The 9,709-nt window shown below is 40.2% G+C and overlaps 2 protein-coding genes across 5 annotated transcripts in view; one reads left to right on the top strand and one right to left on the bottom strand.

Annotated features, from left to right (window-relative positions):
* Window positions 1-9,709, bottom strand: part of LOC118748808 (protein NipSnap-like) — a 178,322-nt gene that overhangs the window by 8,237 nt on the left and 160,376 nt on the right. The gene's annotated exons all lie outside the window — the stretch shown is intronic.
* LOC118748818 (protein NipSnap-like) overlaps window positions 1-9,709 on the top strand; it is a 17,915-nt gene that overhangs the window by 271 nt on the left and 7,935 nt on the right. The window lies entirely within an intron of this gene.

Below are 9,709 nucleotides of genomic sequence, written 5' to 3'. Positions count from 1 at the left end.
CAACTGCATGAATTTCCACTTTGTGCGCTCCACTTTTTCCGCTGCAAAAAAAAAATTTCCACCCTCGCGTTTAATTTTCTTTACTTCTGCACCACCGTTGACATCGGCATTAAATTGTGCTGACAGCTGAACAGCGTTGCCAATAGCATTGGTGGACTTTATTTTGACAAGTGAAAGCCGACAAAAGTTGACACTTGTTGAGTTGCCTGATAGTATGGAATAAGTGTGGATTTTAAGTTATGAATTCGTTTTAATTAGGTTCTTTCCCTAACAATCCAACCGGATCCGGTAATTAGAGAATAAGCGAAAAGTTTTCTCTCATGAATGGAACGTACTCCAGAAGTACGGGAACACAAAAAACAACATTTCGTGCCCAGAATTTGAGAAACAGCCGACTCACTTTGATTTTGTTTTTTATCACTTAAATGCAAACTCTTGGAAATTGAATTTTGGTTTCACAAATTTGATTTTAAGAGCGTGTGTGAATCGGTAACAAAGTTCGCAGCGAGTAAATTTTTGACAACTATGAGGGAAATAAAATTTCAGTAGCTCATGAGGCTAGAGAAATTTTTGACAAATGTATAGAAAATTGTAATTTTTCGTTAAATAAAAGCTTAAATTGATGAATTGCAATCAATGATGGCAGATGTTTTCTTAAAATATTAATTTCACTTCAAATTGTAATATGTTATTCCGCATAAATTTGCAGTTATCAAAAATTTACTGTTGTCAAAAAATATTTCATTTCACACAGCAGATTGGCAAAACTCTCTCACCATAGTAAAAATATTATTCAACAGCTTTCCCCATAGAACTTTGTTACCGATTCACACACGCCCTAAGTATACCAAGGCCATTCACTATCATGATTCAATAATAAAAGGTTTGTTCAAAAAACAGTTTTCTCGCTCCCTTTTGACAAAATCGGCTCCCTCAGCAAGGCACTGTGTGTGGGTTCGTGTGTGTGTAGAAAGCTTTTGTAAGGGAGCTAAGGGAGTGTCAAAACTTTAATGTCACTAATGAGCAAACCTTTAATTATTAAGGGTACTCATTTAAAAGCGCAAAACTCTCGCAAACTGGGCAAACTGTGCAATTTAAAACCCTCGCAAATGAAATGTCAAAATTTGTATGGAAAGCTATTTGCACAAAAAGGGCAAGTTTGCGTGGAAAGTTTGTCGCGCAAATTTGTGCAGTGTGATGTGCAACCTCAATCAACTATTTTGTTTAATTTCATTTTGATTTGTGCTCAACGCTTTTTCGTAAGACTTAAATATTTTCTTAAATTCGAGTTTCAATTGTTCAAATTTATAAATTGAGCATTGTCAAATAATTAAATGTCTGAAATTGCACAGAATATAAAATTGTCCTCAACACACTGCGCAAAGTTGCCCAATTGCCCAAATATGAAAGTTGCGCGAATAGATGAGAACCCTTATTGAATCATGATTCACTATCACTTAGAAGCACCAAGTTAATGCAGGCAACATGTAAACACAAAACAGCTGGTATGCACTTTGACACTTAATCCATTTTTACCCGGAGAAAAAGTTCGGGCTGTTTCGGACCGGAGGAAGAAGATACTTACGATCCAATACGTTCCAATTCGCTCTCTATTACCCATTTTGTTGAGTACGGGAATGATTTCTGGGCGTTTTGGGCACCCGCGGGATCCCGCGTTGCGTACGGGAAAGAACCTTATACACTGTTCTGACCGACAACGAAAACACTTTGAAAACGAGTTTTGGAATTGTGGGCTGAAGGCTGTTCACACCGGCTGTTAGTGTTTTCGTTGACATTTCTTACATCCTCTCATTGCAGTTTTGCTACACAAAAACAAAACCAAAATGCTTTTCCCACATTTTATTTTCATTAGCAACCGCTTACTTTCATTCTTATTTTACTTTGGCCAGCCATTTAACAATAAATACGAAATAGCGTATTAAAGATGATAACATATCACGGTGCAGCGAACAAAGGTGGCGCCGTCAGTGGTACCGCTACTTTGGTTTTGCCGATTTTGACAGTTGTGGTAACTTGTAAATAAACCTTTGTTTACAAATCAGCGAAAGAGAAATATGAATTATAAGTGAAAAATCAGTTTAAATTGTGTTAATTTGCAATTTGTGAGTGATTTTTGAGTTGAAGACTGCGTAAAAACTAATACAATGAAGTGATGTGTGTTAAATTGCGACAGCCGTCAAGATGCAAGAAGCGTAGATGCAAGTGTAGCGCTGGGACGAATCGCTGCATTTTGTGTACATAGGGCACGGCAAAGCCGTTCCCGAAATATTTCTCTATTATTATATTAACAGCAATTCCTCACAATGATTTTGTTTCTTCTCCACGCAGCCTCCATTAGCAAGTTAACTAATCAATCCCGCAGAGATGCTGCTGCAGTTTTCTGCAGCAGCCTTAATTGCAAAGCAATGGAGTGTACTAAAACGTTTGCTGAAGCAGCCTCAATTGCAAAGCAATGGAGTGCACTAAAATGTTCACTGTTCTCTAATAGATTAGGTGAAAAATGCAATATTTTTGCATTTAGCAAAATTAAAACACGTTTTTCGCTGTAAAGTGAACTGCTTTGGCAGTTTCAACTTGTTCTTCTTTTCGCTCTATTCGTTGTTTACTTGTGGTACACAAATGTCAACGCCCAGGACGGCGCAATCTTGTATTCTATCATTCTTGATAACATATGACTTCCACTTCGATAAATAGTCGAAAAAAACTAGTGAAGACACCGATTGGAACGAGTGGAACGTGAGTTTTCAAGTAGTTTTAGCGAAAACTGGTTTTCGTTTGACAGATTTTACATGGACGAAAACACATGTTTTAGGTCGAAAACTAGTTTCAGCAACGAAAACATGTTTTCGATGTCGGTCAGAACATGGTATTATATCACAAGCACCACTATTTTACACCTTTTTTTAACTAAAGAAGAGTTAATTCAACACGACAACACGTTTTATAGCCTTTTAATGAGTCATTTTACCTAAATTGTGTTTTAAGTCCCTGAAAAATTAATTTAAATTTTCTTCGCTTTTTTTTTTACTTTTCGTGTTTTCCAGGGAAAAAAGATAGCTTACTGCCGTCCCTAAATTGGAGCGCTAAGCGTTGCGTTTTCCATTTTAAACGAATGTCGGCGCGCGCTATCCTCAAATCAACGCGGCGTAATTTTTGACGTTTTCTCATCTGTCAAAAATGAAAATTGCATTTGTTCGACACGTTGTTGAGGGATGCTCCATACAAATTGTGCGGGCATGAGGACTTTTGACAGTGGTTGGTGCGCCAATTTAGGGACGGCAGTTAGAACCCGCTCAAAAAATCGACTTCGAACCAATAACGAAAACACTCTGAAAACGAATTTTGTGGATTGTGGGCTGAAGGCTCTTATGGGGCTTTCGCACGAGGAGATCTTTCAGGCAACTTTTCCGTTCAACTCACGCAGGGTTGCACGAAAAAAATTGAATGGCTAAATATATCAAAATAATAAAAAATATCAAAATATTCGCCATAAAAAGGTGTTTGCATTGTTCAACTTTGCATTCTATTTTTGGTTGAATGGCCTTTCAACTAATCGCTTTCAACAAAGTTGGTCGCCAGCCAACATTTAGCCATTCAACTTTTTTTCGTGCAACCCTGCGTGAGCTGAACGCAAAATCGCTTCGTACGAACACCTTTTTAGCACTGAGGTGCCTTGGCACGGAGCTTTTTTTTTCGTTGACTTTTTTTACAGTTTTGCTAATTGGATTGGAAATTGTTTTTGCATTTGTTTGTTTGTTTACATTTTGAACTGAACAGCTGATTGTTGTTTGGCAGCTTGCCAAAATAACCTATGCTGTTGTTTTTGTAGCGGCTACAACGACCCCGCACAGATCGGTTAGTCCCCCAATCGTTGTCGTCAAGCTCTATTATTTAGCGGTAGCCCCAGGAAGCGTGAAGCTGTGGGGTCGGTTCAGTGGGCATGCGAAGAGATGCTGTGAGTCATGGGGCGTCTCTCCGCAAGCCGGGCATTCGTTTAGCAAATCTTCGTTTAATCTGCTTTAGGTATGAGTTCAACCTTCTGCGGTAACCAGAGCGTAGTTGGACTATTGTGGTCCTAGTTTCCCCAGGCAGACGAAGCTCTGTCGCGTCCACGTCTAGTGGTTGTATGCCCAGAACGGCATTCACAGGTCGAGAGCTTGCAAAACTCGAGACCGCCTCTCTGTGAATGCCGTTCAAGGCCTGTGGATAAGCTGCCGGGTCCAGAGGTTGTTTGATGAACCTCTGCTGAGGATTTTCTAGGGGAGAGGGTTAGGCTCCGTGCAGTGAAAAAGCTCGGCACAAGTCATCAATTCCCTTCCCAGACGCCATGATCGAGCAATCGTCAGCATAAGAGACAATCGCGATTGAGAGAGCTTTGAAATGTAAAAGTTTAACAGCAGTGGGGAATGTAAAAAGGCCCCCCCCCCCCTCTATTTTATTTTCCTAGTTTTGCTCATTACTGACGAGTGACGACCACTCAGATAATTCGCCGACCACCGTTTGGGTCCCTGTGGGAGAGTAGGCCTCTATGTCTTCTAGTAGCGTTGAATGGCTGACAGTGTCGAATGCCTCAGACAGGCCCAGCGCTACTAGAATGGTTCTTTAACAGGGGCGGTTTCGGTTAAGGCCAGGGGATATTTGGGTGTTTATGGCATTAAGTGCTATTGTTGTGCTGTGCACTTTCCGGAACCCATGCTGATGCCTCGCTGTGGTCAGGTGGTTTGTATAGTGCGGGAGTAGAAGGGCCTCAAGTGTTCGCTACCGGGAAAAGGAGTTTTCGAGCGATAGGACCCTCCTTTGTTGGACGGTTTCCACGGTTTAAGCAGTGGGACCACTCTCCCCATTTTCAGAATGATGTGAATGAATGGAATGATGAGAGTGGCCATTGACAGATTGAGGACCTTGGTTAAATAGTCAACTCCCGCAGGACCCAAATTTTTCAGCATCAACATGCAAATTCCGTCGGCTCCAACGTCTTTGGAGGCTTTCGCCTGAGGCGCACTGGGTGTTGGCAGTTTGTGCAGCCTTCTGGTCACTCAACGTTTGGCTTTATCCACCTGTGAATGCAGTATGAACTGTCGTCTAAAGTATCTCGCGCACCGCTCCGGGTCCGACGAAGTGTGGTCTTCAAAATTTATTTCAACTCTGTCGTCACGTTTCGTCGGGTTGGACAATGACCTCACGGTTGACCAAAACTTACACCAGAGGCGAAGTTTCAGGTCTTTAGGTGCACTTCCACTTCTTCCGCTTATGTACATTCACAAGTTACCGAATCTCCGAGTTGAGATCCGTGATACGGGGATTTTCGGGATCGGCCAGACGAAGGTTGTCACGCTCATCGGCTAGGACAGCCGCTTCAGCAGGAAAACTCGGACAGGGGTCTGAGATACATCCTGCTGGAACGAAGCGGGCATGCTGCAGCAGTGTCAACCCTGCGGAATTTACGCTAACCTACGTGAACGTCGGTTGGTGTGGGTAGTGCAGTGAAGGTGCTTTCAGTAACATCCGCGAAGCCTTTCCAGTCAGCTTTAGAGAAGTTGACATAGGACCGGTGTACCGCGGAAGCAAAGTCGGCTGGTTTATCAATCGAGATGACTATAGGCAGATGGTCTGATGCCATGATATGCTGTTTATCAGAATGTCGAGTCGCCTATCTGCTCAGCCAATTGAGTTCCCCTACGATCGTTTGACAGGCTTGAATACCAAAGATCGTGGTGCGCATTGAAGTCATCAACTTCCATACGGTTTTCACCTCTGAGGAGCGCACCTATTTCAAGGTGATATCCTGCCGGGCAGCTAGCTGGTGACAGGGGGTATATCGATGTCTGCTTCGATAAGACGATACTGCACGGTGTGGCGCGTGATGAACGCTAGGCCACCACCATTATCTCGCTCGCGATCTCGACGGTGCAACAATGTTGAATTGCCATGCAGCTTCGTCTCTTGGACCGCAGCTATTAATATTCCGTGCCGACCCATGAAGTCTGTTATCTCCTCGTTCTTGCTGTGAAGTCGCTTACAGTTAAATTGTAAAATCTTCGTGTGCCTAGGGAGACTTTTCGGAATGTGGTGTTAATCAGGAGTGTTGCCAGCTCGCCACATGCTGAGTGTGCCGCTGTAAAGGCTGTTGCCCTGTGGTGGTAGTGGGCGGGGTCGCAGTTGGTACTTACGACCGCGCAGCACAGCATGGGCCCTCATAGTCCCTCGTCCAATCTCGCGTGTTGGCAAGTGTTGCACTTTACTGATGTCACATTACGGAATATCCTGGACTGACACATCGTACAGATTGTCGGAGGAACTACGAGTTGTTGGAGGTGGCGTGTGGGTGGTGGTGCGGTTGTGTGATCTTTTATGTCTGTGGTGTTGTCTATTGTATTGTGTTGTGATGCGGTTGTGTTTGTGTCGAGTTGTTCAGGCAGACTCTGGTGCTCCGTGGAGGCAGCTCGATTTGAGAAGTAAGGAGCCACGTTTGCGGTGGTCCACTGCCGGTGAGTCGTAAGGCCTGAGCAAACTCGGAGGTGGTACCACCCATTACATGCAAATATACAGGAAAATAACACAAAATACTTACAAAACTGAATAGGACTGCACAGGATATGGTGGTAATGACCTTGGATTTGCATTTACAAATTCAATGCTTGCTACCGTGGCAACCGTTTGCATTTTATTGTTGTGAATTTACAAATGTACGATCATTTGCACAAGATCCTGAGCATCCCTAATATTTCTTCGGTATAAGTTTTAATAGAACAAAACCTTCGGAAATATTTTTAAAAGAACGAAAGTGAGAACAAAACTGTCGAGAACGCTCTCAATAGGAATTATATAAGAACAAAACCAAGTCTCCGCAACGTTCCGCCAAAGAACAAAACAAGAACGATTATCTCTCGAAGAACAATTTGGGAACTAAACTCTCAGGAACTTTCTAATAGAGAACGAAACGGGAACAACTCTTCTCTGAACTATTTGCAAAGCATGGAAGCGAAAACAAATTTTTTTTCGCAGCGCTCTATTAGTTTGAAATGTTTGAATATCAAAATTAATCAAAAATGAACTGAGATAATTTTGCAAATTAAGTCAACGAAAGACTTAAGATACGAACTTTTCTTGCACAAAAGATGAAAAGTTGTTCCATTAAGTTCAAGGATGAAACTGACAGTTGAGTAGACTGTGTGTGTTTGCATAGAGATCATCAGATTGGCGACCCTCGCGTCGACGGACCCAACGAACATTGGCCAACACTCACCTTTTAACGCAAGCAAGGCCGTCAATGACAGTTGTATGACTTTGCGTTTACACAAGACAAGACAAGATACGTATTAGTTGCCACATTGTTTGAGTAAAGTAGGCGTCCAGGCAATAAACTATCTTCGAAAAGCCAAAGATAGTGAAGAAGTAAAAAAAAGTGTGAATGTATTGCTATTGTATCTGCAAAAATGACTTGCCTTAAAGAACAGCTGATTTTTGTTTGCAGACGCAACACCTTCATTGTGGAGTATCTCTACGCTACGTATGCCACTTTCTTCGCACACTTTTCCGTTATTGATCCATTGTAACGGGGCTATAAGTTCTCAAAACGTTTGTTCTCGTTTTGTTCTCTAGCAGAAGGTTCCCCAGAATTTGGTTCTTATTTAATCCTCCTTGAAAACGTTCTCGATACTTTTGTTCTAATTGGAAACATTCCCGAACGTTTCGTTCTCAGTCTGTTCTTCTTGAGAACGTACCAGAGATTAGTTTTTTTTTTAACTTAAACGTTCCCGAACCTTTTGTTCTCATTTGGTTCCCTTTCAAACTGTTCTCAATAGTTTTGTTCCCGTTTTGGTTCTTTTGTGGGAACGTTCTTGACATTACATTTCGTTCTCATGCAGAACTAAACCTAGACCAAAACCGGAACACGTTCTCGGTCCCTGCTTCTAACTGAGACGGGGTCATTTACAACAGGGGAAAATCAACCAGTAATTTTTGAGCAAAAAAACAGACCGACCTCGATTCTCATATAAAAATTAAATATTATCGTTAATTTCTTCAATATCCAATGATCGCATCTAAACCAGATTAGTATGGCAACACCTCTGAGGTACCACATTTTCTTAAAAAAAAAAAAAAGCATTATACATTAACGTGGTTCAAAGCTATGCGGTAAAATACTTAAAAACAAACATTTCGAGGAATTGATAACCCCCTACTTTTTTTTAAATCGGTTAATAATCAGTAGAAGACGAGTTTCTGGCATACAGCCAATTTGAGGTTAAAAGAACGCATTTTGACTAAAACAAAAACTATTTTACGCATTCACTTGATTTTTCTATAAAAAAAAAAATCATGATCTCCCCATGGAAGAAAAGTTCTGAACTAAAACGATGAATCCGCCTCAAGACTACTAAGTATTTTTCAAAAGCACTGAATAAATTCGTTTAACGTTTCACACTGGATCACAAATTTTAGTTTGGTTTTTGTTCTCCAGACGCCACTATCCAATTTCTATGTAGAATTGCTCGGTGATTCCGAAAATCGAGTTCATGTTTTTTTCTATGGATACGTTTTCGAGATATTTGCAATTTACCGTTATTCAGTTTAAAACACAAAGTGGTTCCACTTAATCACGTATATCTTACGAACCAATTTAACAAGCATAAAATGAGATAAGTCAAATCAAAGCTAATAAAATTCCGATAGGACTGATGACAAATTAATCAATCATTGCACTTTTTTTTTAAATGAAAGCATTAAAAAAATCAAACTTTAACAGAAGAAAAATTTAAAAAATAACAGGTTCTGTGCCAAATTTTTGCATTTGTGCTAAAGCCTGTTCTGTTACCAAACAAAAAAAAAATCAAGTTACTAATGAAGAAAATCGATGGATAAATAAGAAGTAATGGGTGCGCAAATATTTTTTGTATGATATATGAGCAGAAAAGCGTGTTACTCAGGTGTATGTGGCTTATGCGCAACTTTCCTGCTCATTTTTCATACAAAAAATCTTTGCGTATTTTCATTTGACCACTCATTATTTCTTATTTATGGGAAAAATAAACTTTTTCGTAGAAATGGCATAGAATTCTTGAAAGTCAATATTTGTCGATCGGGAAACTCTGTTTCTCTTCAGGAGACTTTCAATAATAATACCCAATTGCTTATTTAACCATTTTTTAATACTAACGATTTTTTGTTGGTCGCCCCATTGCATTTTTCGGGGTTTTTGGCGCACCTATAAGTTATAGTTGCAATGAAAAAATGGTTAAATAAACACTTGGGTATTATTACTGGGAGTCTCCTGCAGATAAATAGAGTTTTCTGGTAGAAAAATATTGATTTTTAACTATTCATACCATTTCTACGAAATGTTGTTTTTTTCATATAAAATACATGGAAAACTTTAGGCGCTTTGAGCGACCTCCAAATATTTTTTGATTTTAAAACAAAAAAATAAGAGTAAATTTTTTTTCGGTATAGAACAATTCTAGGGGGTGAGAGCATGAAAATTCCTGCTTTACTTTTTCACGTGCATTTTTGGACCACCCTAATACACATGCTATGGAGGTCCGCCCGCCCTTAAACTGCAATGGGTCTATTAATATTTTGCAATAGCGACAGAAATTTTATTTATATTTATTAATGTTTTAATAAATATATTTTATATATGTATTTACTTACCTTTACTCTTTTCTCTACGTACTCGGGTATCACC

Source organism: Rhagoletis pomonella, unplaced genomic scaffold (assembly GCF_013731165.1).
Source record: "Rhagoletis pomonella isolate Grant_MI unplaced genomic scaffold, Rhpom_1.0 Rhpom_scaffold_00013, whole genome shotgun sequence".
Classification (NCBI taxonomy): Eukaryota; Metazoa; Arthropoda; class Insecta; order Diptera; family Tephritidae; genus Rhagoletis; species Rhagoletis pomonella.
Note: the sequence above shows the minus strand (reverse complement) of the source record. Positions and strands in the feature narration are given on the sequence as shown.